This window comes from Emys orbicularis, chromosome 1 (assembly GCF_028017835.1).
Source record: "Emys orbicularis isolate rEmyOrb1 chromosome 1, rEmyOrb1.hap1, whole genome shotgun sequence".
Taxonomy (NCBI): Eukaryota; Metazoa; Chordata; order Testudines; family Emydidae; genus Emys; species Emys orbicularis.
In genome coordinates this window covers 167316053-167333407 of record NC_088683.1, presented here as the reverse complement: position 1 = coordinate 167333407, position 17355 = coordinate 167316053, and positions in this window count along the sequence as shown.

The window sequence follows — 17355 nt, the reverse complement described above, 5'->3', positions numbered from 1 at the left end:
TGAGTAGTGATTTGGAGAACATTGGTGTGTGTGTGTGTGTGTCAGTCAGAGTAAAAATACTTTTTGGGGAGGGCCAGAATAGGATTGTAACTGTGCACGCAGCCAGGGATGAACAGAGCACTATGTCTGTACATAGGTACAGCAAAGGCTTCTCATGGTACTGCCACTAGAGCTGGGCAAATAATGGATGGTTCAGTTCACTGGTGATTTAAATAAAATGGTGTGAGATCTGTCTGTTACAGCTGTCCCCCTGCTGCATTCCTTTTTTCCCCTCTCCTTTCTGTTTGTCCTGTGTGGCCGCCCCTCCCGGCCATTGTGCTAACTAAAGTCACAGCCCTATTTATAGGAATGGCTTGTACAGACTAACTGGAGCCATTGCTCTGCCTAGGGAGGGGGCTTCTTGCTTCTTTGTTTGGTTCCTTTGTTCAGACCCGGGCTCGGTGTGGGAGGCGCTGCCCAGAAATGCAAGACCTGAAGTGGCCAACTAATTAAGCATCTGAGTCATACCTGTGGCTCAGAACATGCCCAGGCATGCCTATGCTTACCTGCAGCCTTTCCCTGCCTTCTCTCCTCCCCTGTATCAAGAGGAGCCAATCAAAAGTACTGGTGGAAAACTGCCTGAGTTTGCCTTTAAAGCCGGACATTTTCTGATCAGACCTCGGAGAAGGTCCTTGCTTTGCCACCTGGTCTGATCAGCTAGGGGTCTTTGGGGGGCCCTCTCCCCGCTCTCGTTTGTTTTTGAGCATACCCCCATTTTTAAACTCCCCTCCCACGAACAACGAATTTGTGCCTGGAGATCTACTGATTATTGTAAAAAGCAACAGAGGGTCCTGTGGCACCTTTAAGACTAACAGAAGTATTGGGAGCATAAGCTTTCGTGGGTAAGAACCTCACTTCTTCAGATGCAAGATGTGAACCTAGAACCCAAAAGATCAGGAGGGGGAGCAGTTCCAGAGGGCAGAGTGGTGTGTGCCCAGGGTACAACCCGGGGGGGCGGGGTGTTAACTAGTAGTGGCCGCAGCAGTGGGGTGGCTGCAAGCCGGCAGCCCAGGATACAGTCCAGGAAGGCACAGCCTAGCAGCGGCACAGGCTTATTTCTAGCAGCAAAGGCGCTGCGGAGCCAGAAACAGATTACAGATACAGACCAAGGAGTTAGCTGGAATCTGTCTGCTGGGGAAACAAGGTCAGCAGCTAGGACAGGGGGAGTTTGCAAGAGGGAGTTCTTACCATTCCCCAGGACAGCAGCAAGCACAGAGACAGGAACGGCAGTAGCATCGGAGGATGGAGAGAGGACTCGATTCGCTTACAATAATCAAGTATCAGAGGGGTAGCCGTGTTAGTCTGAATCTGTAAAAAGCAACTGTGACATATTTTTACCTAGAGTTGTTGGTTATTTAACACATTTTACCCATAACTGTTAGTTGGTTATATGCTGCTGTGACACACCCTTTACATAGAAACTGTTAGCTACCTGTTACATTTATACTTCAGTGTTAATTGGTTACCAACTGTATTGTACCCAACTGTATTGTACCCCACTATTGAAACCCCCTATCCTATTTACTAAAAGAAACCCCTCCCCAATTGTCTACCTTAACAAACCCCATACCCCTCACTATTGAATTTTCCCTGTTTTTACATTTTCTTAATAAAGTTTATTTTGCACCCCACCAGTGCAGTAGTTGTCCCCCAAGATCCCCTACCTGCTGGCAGGGTCAAGATCCACCTGAAAACAATTTTTCAAACTTTTTGGTGAATCAAAAAGGAAAAAAAAAAAGTTTGGGGTCATTTTTTGGTTTTCACAAAATCAAAAATTTCAATTTCACCAGTTTTAACGGTTTCTGATTGTTTAATAATATTAAACAAAGTTTTTAAATTAAAAGTTATTTTGATCTGCAAAATCAAAACATTTCTGAAGTATCAAAATGTTAGTTAATGTTGTGTTTGTTTGATGACAATTTGGTAAAGCCAAGATGAATTCACAGAACTCTTGTCACCAAACCTGCATTTTTTTCACCAAAAAGGGTAACATACAAAAAAGTAACCCAGCTCTAGCTGCCATCTCAGCTCCCCAACATACCAGTGCAGCAATGCCATTGACAGCCCTTTAGTGCTAATGCCTCAGAACAGAGCAGGGCCGGCTCCAGGTTTTTTGCCACCCCAAGCGCGTGCACACACACACACAAAAAAAAAGCGGAGTGCCACTGAAGCAAAAAAAAAAAAAAAAAAAAGCGGAGTGCAGCCCCTTGAGAAGTGCCGCCTCAAGCACATGCTTGGAACGCTGGTGCCTAGAGCCGGTCCTGGAACAGAGGCTGGTGCTACACTTGCCCCGCCCTCCCTTCCACCACCACCCCTCCCGCCCTCCCCCAAGCACTAGGCAACAGTGACAAAGGAGCCAGGTTTCTGCATTGGTGCATTAGAGAGATTCCCCCACTGCTGAAGGGGTAAGTGCATAGGTGATTGCTTTGAGATACTGGTAGTGATTTTAAGTGAGTTTTGGGTGTGGTGGCTGGAGAATAGACAAAGTGCCTATTGGTTTGTTATTTTCTGTTTGCTTATTTCGGGGAAGGGAATAGAGGCAAGAAAATCAGCAACATGAGTGAGACTGAGGCAGGGCCACCCAGAGGATTCAGGGGGCCTGGGGCAAAGCAATTTCGGGGGCCCCTTCCATAAAAAAAAGTTGCAATACTATATTCTTGTGGGGGCCTCTGCGGGACCCGGGGCCTGGGGCAAATTACCCCACTTGCCCCCCCCCCCTCTGGGCAGCCCTGGAGTAGGCGCAGAAAAAGCTAGAACTACACAGGTTGCAAATGGCTGAGAAACAGGGCCGGCTCCAAGTTTTTTGCCGCCCCAAGCAAAAAAATTTTCCCGCGCCCCCCACCGCCGCAGCTCACCTCCGCTCCGCGTGCTCCCCTGAGTGCACCGCCACCGCTCCGCTTCTCCCCCCTCCCTCCCAGGCTTGCCACAAAACAGCTGATTCGCGCGGCAAGCCTGGGAGGGAGGGGGGAGGAGCGGAGGTGAGCTGGGGGGGGAGTGGTTCCTCTGCCCCCCCCCCAGGGTTACTTCCTGCGGCCCTCCCGGCGCCCCCCACCGCCGCAGCTCACCTCCGCTCAGGGCCGGCTCCCGGCTTTTTGCGCCCCAAGCAACAACAAAAAAGGGGGACGCCGGAGTGCCACCCCTTGGAAAGTGCCACCCCAAGCACATGCTTGGAGTGCTGGTGCCTAGAGCCAGCCCTGCTGAGAAAGAAAATGAACATAAAAGACTGATGGAATTAAAACAAATGGAAATTAATGCAGAGGCAGCCAGGGAGGGGGCTGCCCATAAAAGAGCCATGGAGTTAAGAGACAGAGAAATACAGGCCCAGATTGAGGTCCAGAAGCATGAACTGGCTGTTATGGAGTGGAAGAGACAAAAGCCTCCAACTGCTGGCTCCACTTCCCCAAAAATCCACAAATGGGAGCGACTATGTCCACAGTATGATGAATCCAGCGATATTGCCGAATATTTCATCACTTTTGAGAGACTGTGCATCCTCCATGCTATCCCTGAAGATCAAAAGATGACCACATTGATAACAAAATTGACTGGCAGAGCTCTGGACATATTCAATAAGATGCCTATCAGTGATGCTTCAACCTACGGTAAATTTAAGGAACTGGTTTTGAAACAGTTTCAGATTACACCTGAAACCTACAGGGTTAAATTCAGGAGTCTTAAGAGGGGATCTGGATTGAGTAATGTGGCTTATGTAAATGAAATGAGAGATTTGGTAGATAAGTGGGTGAGGGGGAAAGGCATTACAAGCTTTGAAGGAATGTGTGATTTGGTTACTCAGGAACAATTCCTGAATATGTGCAGTGATGACGTAAAACAGTATTTGTGGGATTTGGTCATGGTATTCAGCCCTGTAAAAAAGTTCAAGATGGAAAACTCCTGTGAGGGGCCCTTAAGGTGGTAGAAGTGGCAAGTGAGGACACTAAGGGCTAGTCTACACTTACGCGGTAGTTCGACGGCTGCGGATCGAAGTTCCGAGTTCGATTTATCGCGTCTGGTGTGGAAGCGATAAATCGAACCAGGAAGTGATCCCCGTCGACTGCGGTACTCCAGCTCGGCGAGAGGAGTACCGCGAAGTCGACGGGGGAGCCTGCCTGCCGCGTGTGGACCGCGGTAAATTCGAAGTAAGGTATGTCGAATTCAGCTACGTTATTCACGTAGCTGAATTTGCGTACCTTACTTCGACTTGGGGGGTAAGTGTAGACCAGGCCTTATAAAGTTAAAAAGCCCCTGGATGATGCTGTGCCCCAACTGGTACATGTAAACAGACTCAAGGCCTATCACAGTAGAATGGCTGGGGTAAACATGATCTGTTGTATCAAAGGGAAAACTGAGGCACACCCACTCACTGATCTGATGGCTGAATGCCAAGATGGGTCAACTCTGGAAAGTATGAAAATCTGTAATAAGCTGACACCAGTCGAAAGGAAGGAAGCATTGTCCATGCTGCAAAGGTACTATACAGTGAGGTATTTTCCAACAAACCAGGGAGAACACACTTGCTGTCCCACAGAATCCTCACAAAAGGGGCTCAGTCTCCTCCTTCCAGGCCTTAAAGAGCCACCGGCAAGGTGAAGGACCAAATTCAGGCTGAGATACAAAGCATGTTGGACCTGGGGGTGCTTAAGGAATCTGACAGTGCATGGGCTTCCCCTGTGATCTTGGTCCCCAAAAGGGATGGCACCGTTAGATTTTGTGTAGACTATAGAAAACTCAATGCTGTCACTGTAACAGATACATACGCCATGCCACCAGGGCCGGTGCAAGGAAGTTTCGCGCCCTAGGCGAAACTTCCACCTTGCGCCCCCCCCCCCCTCAGCCCTGCTGCAGCTCCCTGCCCCCCCTCCACCCTGAGGCACCCCCCCCCCGCAGCAGTTCCCCCCCTTCTGCCCTGAGGCGCCCCCCCCCGTGGCAGCTCCCCCCCGGGGAGCCGTGCGGCAGCTCCCCCCCCCAGCTCACCTCTGCTCCGCCTCCTCCCTGAGCACGCCGCCCCCGCTCTAATTCTCCTCCCCACCCAGGCTTGCGGCGCCAAACACCCTGGGAGGTGGGAGAAGTGGAGCGGCGACCGCGCACTCGGGGAGGGGGCGTAGGAACTCTGTAAAAAAAAATTGGGGGCACTGCTTTTTGGCGCCCCCAAATCTTGGTGCCCTAGGCAACCGCCTAGTTTGCCTAAATGGTAGCACCGGCCCTGCATGCCACGAATTGATGACATGCTGGATGTGCTGAGCCAAGCCAAGTACCTTTGATCTAACCAAAGGTTACTGGCAGATCCCCTTGGAGGGGGAGGCACAACAAAAATCAGCTTTTATCACTGACATAGGGCTCTATGAATTTACAGTGTTACCTTTTGGTCTGGTAAATGCTGGTGCAACCTTCCAGAGACTGGTCAACAAAGTGTTAAATGGTTTGCAGAATTATGCTGGGCATACATAGATGACATTGCTGTATTCAGCAACATCTGGGGTAACCACAAGGAGCACCTGAAAGTTGTGCTATCAAAACTCAAAGAAGCTGGGCTAACTGTAAAACCCTCTAAGTGCAAGATAGGGGCAGCGAAAGTCCCTTATCTGGGACACTTGGGATGGGGTGGAGGGAGTAAAATATCCCCCGACCCTCTTAAGGTGGAAGCCATTGTAAAATGGCCTGTACCCCAGATTAAAAGGCAAGTCCAATCCTTCATAGGCTTGGCAAACTATTACAGGAGGTTTGTGGAGAGGTTCAGTGACATTGTATCCCAAATCACAGACTTATGTAAAAAGCATCAACCTAATAAGGTAATTTGGTCAGAGGCGTGCCAGAAAGGCTTCAACAAGGTAAAAGCACTCCTGTCTGCGGAGCCTGTGCTGGCCAGCCCTGACTTCGATAACCCTTTTGAATTGCTGTCCTCCTGCCAAACAAAGCTGTCCCCTGCCAAACAGAATTACTGTGTCCTAGAGAAGGAGTGCTGTGCCATCGTGTGGGCCATCAAACAACTAAGGCCTTACCTCTTCAATAGGAAGTTCAGAATTCTAACTGACCATTCACCTTTGGTATGGCTTCACCGGACTAAGAGCACAAACTCCAAACTGCTACGCTGGAGCCTGGTCCTTCAGAAATTTGACATGAAGATTATGCATATTAAAGGAAAGGAGAACTGGGTAGCAGATGCCCTGTCCAGAAAAGAGGAATTTTAGGTATACTGCCTCCGCCATTGACAGTGTCCAAGCTTCTGGCAGTAAGTTCAGGAGGAGGGTGTGACAGTGCACCCTGTTATGCTTTATGGAAATATGCTTATGAATGTATCTATGACATAACTGGAATGTTTTATGCTACATATGCCATGTAACATATCTATGTAAAGGTTATGATCTACTGAATCTATTCATCCTATTTGTATGCATGTGTAATTTTTGTATTCAAAGTTATGAATATTGGCTATGTACTCATTTGATTTTAAGTAACCTTAGTAAGGCATTTGGGCAGCTTCTTTGACTCCAAAACTCCATCTTGTAGCTGGGATTCTACACAGGGGGAGGGAAGGGTGTCCACCCACAAGAGAAAGTCTATTTAAACCCCTGGGAGACCCCTCCATTTTGTCTTCAGCTGGCTCAAGAGATAGCCTCTCCACCCCCAAAGGATACCTGAAAGAAACTGGAACAAAGGACAGTAACCACAGGGGTGTGAGTGATTGCTGGAGGAGGCTAGTCTGTAAAAGAGGCTTATTGGAACATGTCTGAGAGTGAGATTTTATCTGTATTCAGTTTCTTACTGTATTAGGCATAGGCTTACGTGTTTTATTTTATTTTGCTTGGTAATTCACTTTGTTCTGTCTGTTATTACTTGGAACCACTTAAATCCTACTTCCTGTATTTAATAAAATTACTTTTTACTTATTAATTAATCCAGAGTATGTATTACTATGGGGGGGGGGGAGGGGAGGAACAGCTGTGCATATCTCTCTATCAGTGTTATAGAGGGCGAACAATTTATGAGTTTACCCTGTATAAGCTTTATACAGGGTAAAACGGATTTATTTGGGGTTTGGACCCCATTGGGAGTTGGGCATCTGAGTGTTGGAGACAGGAACACCTCTTAAGCTGTTTTCAGTTAAGCCTGTAGTTTGGCGGGACGTTGTTCAGACCTGGGCCTGGGTTTGCAGCAGGCTAGCGTGCCTGGCTCAAACCAGGCAGTGTTCTGAAGTCCCAAGCTGGCAGGGGAAACGGCTCAGAAGTAGTCTCAACACATCAGTTGGCAGTTCCCAAGGGGTTTTCTGTGATCCAACCCATCACACCCACCACACTTCAAACAAGCCCTACCCAAAGTCATTCCTCACAGGTTCTCCTCTGTTCACACTGGACACCGCAACCTCTCACATATTTACCTCTCCTTGATTCTGACCTCACTGGAACCATTTCCCACAGACAAACCACCCAAAGACCTGGGTTCCTCACAGGATCTCTCCAGCCAAGCCTGCTCCCCAGGCTCAGTCACACTTCAACTTCCTCCCAACCAAAACAGAGCTGGTGTTTGCAACAGATTATCTCCTGAAAGCAGGCCAGTCTATCCAAGGCTCAGTTTATTCTGCAACAGCGAGTCAATGCTAACTCACTTAACTCTTTCTTTTCCAGAATTAAAGTCACTGCTGACAGGGTGGGTATGTTAGGCACACTGCCAGCATATTACTGTCCACCCTCCACACAGTTCCTTCTCTCTCCAATATACCCCCCTTTGCAAATTTAGTTGTTTCAGCATTTTCCTCTGTCTCTGTGTTAGTATGTATCAACACCGAGTCATGTACACCGGGATACACAGGAAAATACTGTATTAGGTAACTAAAATTCAGGAGTTTAAGCAGCAGTTTAAGAATACAGCATGGCAGGGAAATAGGAGGAATGGTAGGACCTATGGTGGGAGCATGTTTTGAAGTGAAAAAATTAGGAAGATAAGGGAAGCAGGATTGTGCAGGGAAACATGGAGGCAATTGGAGGAGTAGTGCAAGTGTGTGGGGTCCCAGCAGGCAAAGCAGAGAGGGGGCTTGAGAGATGTATGGGGTATCTAATCTTATCTATTTCAATGTTGACAGCTGTTCCATATGAATAATTGTCAATGTAGATACTTATTAAGAAAATTGAGAAATCCCCGCCCCCTCAAAAAAAACCCAAAAAACCCCCCATCCATTAAGTATAAGTTAATGTGGCTTGGCTACATATCCCACCAATGCTCACTGTAAAAAGCAAGGAAATAAGTACACAAGTTATTCACTTTGTCTACAGTCCACTCATACTGTGACCCTCTACTATGGATGGATGCACCTGCTCAGTGACACAACTTGGGTAAAAAATGATCCTCTTTCTTAAAGGAAAGGGGATAGACCAACTTTTTGGGAACTACTGCTTCCGAAGTTGCATTTCTGCATCTAAGGACAAAATTGGGTTTTCTACATCTAACGATATAAAAGAAATAAATTTTTCTACCAGTAAAGAAATATCTATAGCCATACTACAGAGAAGAATGAACTTCATTGTCTTATGACATCACCAATGATGAAACAATCCAGCCGATGCAACACCCTATGACCTTTATCACTGCTGCTATAACAGCTTAGTTTTTTCAGCATGTCTTCTGGTTAACAAAGTTTGGTGATGGAATTTTAAACCTTGCAATGCCCTGGAATAACAGGTAATGACTAGTGCTCATTTTAGATTGTCTAAATAGGCCCAGAGAGATTAAATGACCAGACCAAAGTCATTCAGCTGGTCAGTGGCAGAGCTAGGAATAAAAGCCATGACTCCTGATGCTCAGTCCCTGCTCCAACTCCCAGGTAACACTCCTTCTGTAAACTATCTGAAATAAGTAAAGATGCATTATCAAATTTATTCCACCATTTTTGTTTTATTTTGATTTCCACGTTGCTAATTTCTTTTTTAAATTATGTCTTTTAAGAAAGTTAACTGTATTACCTGCCCATTTGCTCCTATTTGTTGCTTAAGAGATTTGTTACTTTATTTGACAGAAAAAAATATTAGCATAGGCCCCAATCCTGCAAACAATTACTCACAGGAACTACTCATAGACTCAGACTCATAGACTTTAAGGTCAGAAGGGACCATTATGATCATCTAGTCTGACCTCCCGCATGATGCAGGCCACAAAATCTGACCCACCCACTCCTGGAATAATTCTCTCCCTTGACTCAGCTGTTGAAGTCCCCAAATCATGATTTAAAGACTTCAAGTCGCAGAGAATCCTCCAGCAAGCGACCCCTGCCCCATGCTGCGGAGGAAGGCGAAAAACCTCCAGGGCCTCTGCCAAGCTACCCTGGAGGAAAATTCCTTCCCGACCCCAAATATGGCGATCAGCAGAACCCCGAGCATGCGGGCAAGATTCTCCAGCCAGACCCACATTGACCATTGATACTAATTACCAGCGATGGCACGTTATTGACTTATTGACTAAAATCACGTTATCCCATCAAACCATCCCCTCCATAAACTTATCAAGCTTAATCTTAAAGCCAGAGAGGTCTTTCGCCCCCACCATTTCCCTCAGAAGGCTATTCCAGAACTTCACCCCTCTGACGGTTAGAAACCGTTGTCTAATTTCAAGCCTAAACTTCCCGACGGCCAGTTTATATCCATTTGTTCTCATGTCCACATTAGTACTAAGCTGAAATAATTCCTCTCCCTCCCTGGTATTTATCCCTCTGATATATTTAAAGAGAGCAATCATATCCCCCCTCAGCCTCCTTTTGGTTAGGGTAAACAAACTGAGCTCCTCGAGTCTCCTTTCATACGACAGGTTTTCCATTCCTCTGATCATCCTAGTGGCCCTTCTCTGTACCCGTTCCAGTTTGAGTTCATCCTTTTTAAACATGGGAGACCAGAACTGCACACAGTACTCCAAATGAGGTCTCACCAGCGCCTTGTATAACGGGAGCAGCACCTCCTTATCCCTACTAGAAATACCTCGCCTAATGCATCCCAAGACCGCATTAGCTTTTTTCACGGCCACGTCACATTGCCGACTCATAGTCATCCTGCGATCAACCAGGACTCCGAGGTCCTTCTCCTCCTCCGTTACTTCCAACCGATGCGTCCCCAGCTTATAACTAAAATTCTTGTTAGTCATCCCTAAATGCATCACCTTACACTTCTCACTATTAAATTTCATCCTATTACTATTACTCCAGTTTACCAGGTCATCCAAGTCTCCCTGCAGGATATCCCGATCCTTCTCCGAATTGGCAATACCTCCCAACTTTGTGTCATCCGCAAACTTTATGAGCCCAGTAATAAATAGATTAAATAAAATCGGACCCAAAACCGAACCTTGAGGAACTCCACTGGTAACCTCCCTCCAACCTGACAGTTCACCTTTCAGTATGACCCGCTGCAGTCTCCCCTTTAACCAGTTCTTTATCCACCTCTGGATTTTCATATCGATCCCCATCTTTTCCAATTTAACCAGTAATTCCTCATGCGGTACCGTATCAAACGCTTTACTGAAATCGAGGTATATTAGATCCACCGCATTTCCTTTATCTAAAAAATCAGTTACTTTCTCAAAGAAGGAGATCAGGTTGGTTTGGCACGATCTGCCTTTCGTAAAACCATGTTGTAATTTGTCCCAATTGCCATTGACCTCAAGGTCCTTAACTACTTTCTCCTTCAAAATTTTTTCCAAGACCTTGCATATTACAGATGTTAAACTAACAGGCCTGTAATTACCCGGGTCACTTTTTTTCCCCTTCTTGAAAATAGGAACCACATTAGCTATTCTCCAGTCCAACGGTACCACCCCCGAGTTTACAGATTCATTAAAAATTATCGCTAACGGGCTTGCAATTTCTCGCGCCAGTTCTTTTAATATTCTCGGATGAAGATCATCCGGTCCGCCCGATTTGGTCCCGTTAAGCTGTTCGAGTTTGGCTTCTACCTCGGATACTGTAATGTCAACCCCCCCTCCTTTGTTCCCCTCCGTTACGCTGCCTCTATTCCTAGACCCTTCATTAGCCTCATTAAAGACCGATGCAAAATATTCGTTTAGACATTGTGCCATGCCTAGATTATCCTTAATCTCCACTCCATCTACAGTCTTCAGCGGTCCCACTTCTTTCTTTGTTTTCTTCCTATTTATATGGCTATAAAACCTCTTACTATTGGTTTTAATTCCCCTCGCAAGGTCCAACTCTACACAGCTTTTGGCCTTTCTCACTCCATCTCTACATGCTCTGACCTCAATAAGGTAGGTTTCTTTGCTGATCCCTCCCCTCTTCCACTCTTTGTACGCTTTCTGTTTTTTCTTAATCACCCCTCTGAGACGCTCGTTCATCCAGCTCGGTCTAAATCTCCTGCCTACGAACCGTTTTCCCTTTCTCGGGATACAGGCCTCCGACAGCTCCTGCAACTTCAATTTGAAATAATCCCAGGCACCTTCCACCTTTAGATCCATAAATATGTTAGTCCAATCCACTTCCCTAATTAGTCGCCTTAATTTATTAAAGTTAGCCCTTTTGAAATCATAAACCCTAGTCTCCGATTTAATTCTGTTAATCCTTCCATTTAGTTTAAACCGAATTAGCTCATGATCACTCGAGCCAAGGTTGTCTCCTACAACCATTTCCTCAACGAGGTCCTCACTACTCACCAAAACCAAATCTAAAATGGCATCCCCCCTCATCGGTTCAGCAACTACTTGATGAAGGAATTCATCAGCTATCACGTCTAGGAAAATCTGAGCCCTATTATTGTTACTAGCATTTGTTCCCCAATCTATATCCGGGAAGTTAAAGTCTCCCATGATTACGCAGTTCCTATTAGTATTAACTTCCCTAAAAACATTAAAGAGTTCCCTGTCCATATCCAGGGTAGATCCCGGCGGTCTATAGCACACCCCAAGCACTATCCCAGGGGAGGCTCTAGTAGTTTTTTTACCCAATGTGAGTATTGCCCAGACAGACTCCGTCTTATCCATTCCATCACTTATTATTTCTTTACAGTTTACCTTATTGACATACAATGCTATTCCCCCACCTTTACCTTTGTTCCGGTCGTTCCTAAACAGCACATACCCTTCCATACCTGTACTCCAGTCATGACTATCGTTCCACCACGTTTCGGTTATTCCTACGATATCCGGTCTCATTTCTCGGACCAGGAGCTCCAATTCCTCCATTTTGTTACCTAGGCTTCTCGCATTGGTGTATAAACATCTTAATTTATGCCGTTTAGCCTCCCTCACATTAGTTATCCTTTTTGGTACAGACACCGTACCGCCAGTATGACCTATTAGTCTAGTATCCATCCCCCCTGTCTTCCTTATGTCCAATCTCTTCCCCCTGGCTATATCCGTTCTTGTCTCGTCACCCTCCTTCTCAATGTTGTAATCTGGCGTGGAGATTAACTGGACATCTCCCAACCGTCTCCCCTGAATTCCTAGTTTAAAGCTCTTTTGATGAGATGAGCCAGCCTCCCTCCCAGAAGTCTATTTCCTTCCCTACTTAGGTGAAGTCCATCCCGTGAGAACAGTTGTCTGTCTCCGAAAGCGTCCCAGTGGCCATACATCCCAAAGCCCTCCTTATAGCACCACTGCCTCAGCCAACTATTTATCATCACAATCCTGTCAGCCCTTTGCTGCCCTTCTCTAGGAACAGGCAGAATCCCACTGAAAATGATCTGAGCCTCGATTTCCTTAAGCGTCTTCCTCAGCCTGGCATAATCTCCCTTGATTCTCTCTAGCGAGAACCTAGCCGTGTCATTCGTTCCTACGTGAAGGATGATCAAGGGGTTCTTACCTGCTCCTTTTAGGATCCTTTTCAACCGCAGGTCCACATCCCGTATCTTAGCGCCCGGCAGACAGCACACCCTTCTGTTCTCTGGGTCCGCCCTGGTCACAGGCCTGTCTAACCTCCTCAGTAAGGAGTCCCCAATCACATAAACCTGCCTTTGCCTGGTGACAGTGCGATCTACTAATCTATCCCCTGTTCCCTCTAGTCGCAACCCCTGTCTGTTCCTATTTTCCCTTATAGTCCCCCTTGTGGCATCCTGTATCCTCCCGGGGCCCAGATTTGGTGCTGTCTCCATCAACTCCCCCCCTTTTTCTATGGGACTAGCTGCTCTTCTCTTCTTCCTCACCCTTCCCCCTTCAGTTACCTCCTGCTGCACCCCTTCCTCGTTATCCAAACACCCAAACCTGTTCCTGAGCTCTATTTCTCCTTCACTGGCCCTCCTTTTCCTTGGCCTGCTTCTCACGGTCACATGCTTCCACTGCCCTTGTTCTCCCCCCGACATTCCCCCCTCACAAACCTTAGCCCCTGCTTCCACCTGTACCCCTGAGCATTCCCGTTCAGCCACTCCTTGCCTTTGCTCCATCAGCTGCTCAAACCCCCTTCTCAACTCTACCAGGGTATCTACCTGCATCTCCAACCCTCGGATCTTTTCTTCCAGCAGCTCTATTAGGCGGCATTTCATGCAGACATACCTCTGGTCAGGCACCCCCGCTAGGACCATGTACATACCGCAGCTGCCACATGCAATCATCTGCATTGTGTCCCCCGCTGCTTGGCTCATGGCAGCTGTAGTCTCTGCCCACTGCACCTGGGGGAACACAGCACACGGGACACCGCGCCCTCCTGCTTCCCCTTCCACCTCCCACTCAAACTCCCCTGTTAGCAGCCCTGTTTGCCGGGTGCCGCTGCCTGGTTGGGCGGCCGCTTTTATAGGCCCCCTAATCAGCCAAGCTCCGCCCCCTACTCAGGGCTCAGCTGCCCTCCCAGCACACTGCCCCTACAGGCCTCTACACACACAAGCACTACAAAGACAGATGCAAATACAAATACCTTCTCCTCCAGTGAGACTCACTCCCACTCAAACTCCCCTGTTAGCAGCCCTGTTTGCCAGCTCCTGGGTGCCGCTGCCTGGCTGGGCGGCCGCTTTTATAGGCCCCCTAATCAGCCAAGCTCCACCCCCTACTCAGGGCTCAGCTGCCCTCCCAGCACACTGCCCCTACAGGCCTCTACACACACAAGCACTTCTCCTCCAATGAGACTCACTCCCACTCAAACTCCCCTGTTAGCAGCCCTGTTTGCCGGCTCCTGGGTGCCGCTGCTCGCAGGTAGTAAAGTTAAGAATGTGTCCAAGAGTTTGCAGAATCAAGGTTCTAATGTGCAGTGTAACTTAATTTCCCAAGATTTTCTCTGAAATATATTAATGGTGACAGACTAAGCAAGGGAGTGGAAGTTCACTCTCATATTCTCATAAATGGAGATGTTTTGAAATTTATGAAGAGCTTTTCTGATTTTCAACTATTGTATTTTTAGAGAACAACAACAACAACAACAACAACAAATAGCCTGTTGTGTTTAGTTCTTAAGAGAGGATATTTTGACCAGAGACCATGAGCAATGAAGTTTTTCTGTAAATGATGGTGGAGTGAAATCAGAGTTCCAAATGTCCATCTACCTGACTGATAAGACAAGAAGAACTGTGAGCCTCTCATGGATAGATCTACTAAGCAACAGATACTCAACTTAGATCGTCAGGTAGGAAAATGTTCTTCTTTCTTAAAGGTGTTGCTAAGGCAGATGGCTTTAAGGAACAACTGCTTCTGAAGATGTACAATAGAACCCCTATTTTACAAACAAATTGGGGACTGAAGAGTTCATAAAATAAAAACGTTTATAAAATTGAACATCTCAAGATTACAAAAAGTATGGTGCATAAGTTGCAGTGTGGTGCATGCCTCACTTTCTTCTTGTCCTTCAGCCCACGGCAAAGCGATGTTTAATGCACTGAGGGCATAGGAATGTGAAGGGATGTTGACTTATTCTTCATCAACATAACTTTTGTTTTGTGATTTTTTTTTCCTGTCTGGAAAAATTGTTTATGATTGGTGTTCATAAAATTGAGGTTCTTCTGTATTTGTTGAAGAAAACCTGTTATCTCGGAAAAGAAATATTCCCTATTCTCAATAAGATACCTCTAGGATCAGACACCATTTCTGTACCCTTTCAAAGATTCTTTCAGAGTAGAGACCAAATGTGCAATGACCCTGGGAGAAGATGTATACTATCAGTCTCCTGATGATGTTCTGCCCTGTGTCTAGGAACAATCTTCCCAGAAGGCCTCATATAGAGAGTACATTAAACAACATGGAAAATAGGGCTGATTCTTGGGGAATGCCATATTTCAAATCTATCAGTGATGATATGGAAGAATTTGGCCTATGGGATTTGATGTATAGCTTGGGAATTGCTTCACATAATGATTTAGGCTAGGTCTACACTACGGGGGCGAATAGCGTAGCTGAAGTTGCGTATTTTAGGTCGACTTACCTGGCTGTGAGGACGGCGGCGAGTCGACCGCTGCTGCTCCCCCGTCGACTCCGCTTCCGCCTCTCGCTGCGGTGGAGTTCCGGAGTCGACAGCAGAGCGATCGGGGATCGATTTTATCGCGTCTACACTAGACACGATAAATCGATCCCCGATAGATAGATCGCTACCCGCCGATCCGGCAGGTAGTGAAGATGTGCCCTTAGTGACTAGAGAATATAGATGGAGGACAGTTCTAGACATACCAGCAATATCCCCTATTGACCAACTCAATATATGCTGCAATCCCTAAGCAACAGGCCAAATTCTGCCCTGTGACACATGTGCTGCTCCCATCCACACCAGTGAGACTCCTGCATGCACATTCAAGGGCAGAATTTGACTTTATGGGATGCATGAGATGAGAGTCAGCCTTAGATTTGAATTGCGTATGATTATAGTTGAAATCGTTTCCTGCCCTTTCTCATTGTGTATCACTAAATCTGCCATTATTTAAACACTGCTAGTGGAATTACATTAGGTTGATATGTCTTCTTGAACTGTCTTTTGCATAAGCAATTTTTTTTTAAATTAGTCCTTCAACCGGTCCAGGGCGCTATGATCTGATCAACCAACTAGTCAACTGACTTTCATAACAGGCATGGGAACCTAGAACCCAAAAGATGAATAGGATTAATACAGTGAGATTAAAAAGAATAGTGTAGGGAAAGTTTAGAGGAAAAGGGAAGATTACAGCATCACTGCTCCAGCTTTCATTGTAGTATCTGTCAATCCAGAGTCTCTCAGTGGCACTGTAATTAATTTTTAACTTCATGCCAGTGTATCACTTAATTCTCTCAATATGGACTAAAGAGTTCCCTCTATTGCACAATAATCATATCATCCAGCTATTTAACAAAAATGAGTGAAATTCACCATTAAATTATTTCTTTTTGTAGCAAATATGTGATTTTTATTTACAGTTGTCTGTACAATGGTAAAAACAAATATTTTTTCACTCTTTTCCCACAAACATTGGCATGTTGCAGTGGCATGCACAGGCAGAATGTGTTAGTTGGTTTTCATTTAGTCATTTTTGATCTTTAAAGTTGATTTCTAACATTAAAAAAAGCTATACTTGTTATAACTACCTTGTACCCTGTGATCTAAGGCATGACCATTCTTTTTTGTTTTTTCTTCTCTAAGTGAAATGGAGCTTTGTAATGAGTCCTCTATGGAGTCCTTCTGAGCTCTCTTTTCATCCTGGTTGATGAAGGTCTAAAATAGACTTTGACATGAGCACGTGGATGCGACAAGTTGGGCAGGTTGGTTTCTTTAGCAGCCACTTTTCGATACACTGTTGGAGGAAAAGAATATGGTGAAAAGAAAGTTAGCAATCCAAACTTGTTGCACTGACAGTCAACTACCAGGATTTTTGAGAGGGATGATTGGTAAAATCCCATATATGACCAAAGCTTTGATCTAACCTTTTTTTAAAATGCAGCATAAAACCCATGTAGTCAGTGAATCATAGAATATAGGGCTGGAAGAGACCTCAAGAGTTTATCAAGTCCAGCCCCTGCAATAAGGCAGGACCAACTAAACCTAGACCATCCCTGACAGATGTTTGTCCAACCTGTTCTTAAAAACCTCCAGTGATGGGGATTCCACAATCTCTTTCGGAAGCCTATTCCAGAGATTAACTATCCTTATAGTTAGAAAGTTTTTCCTAATATCTAATATCTATCTCTCTTGCTGCAGATTAAGTCCTACCTTTAGTGGACATGGAGAACAATTTATCACTGTCCTCTTTACAACAGCGCTTAACATATTTGAAGACTGCTATCAGGATCCCCTCTCAGTTTTCTTTTCTCAAAACTAAACATGCCCAGTTTTTTTAACCTTCCCTCAGAAGTGAGGATTTTTAAATCTTTTAACATTTTTCTTGCTCTCCGCTGGATTCTCTTCAATTTATGCACATCTTTCCTAAAGTGTGACAGACAGACTTGGACACA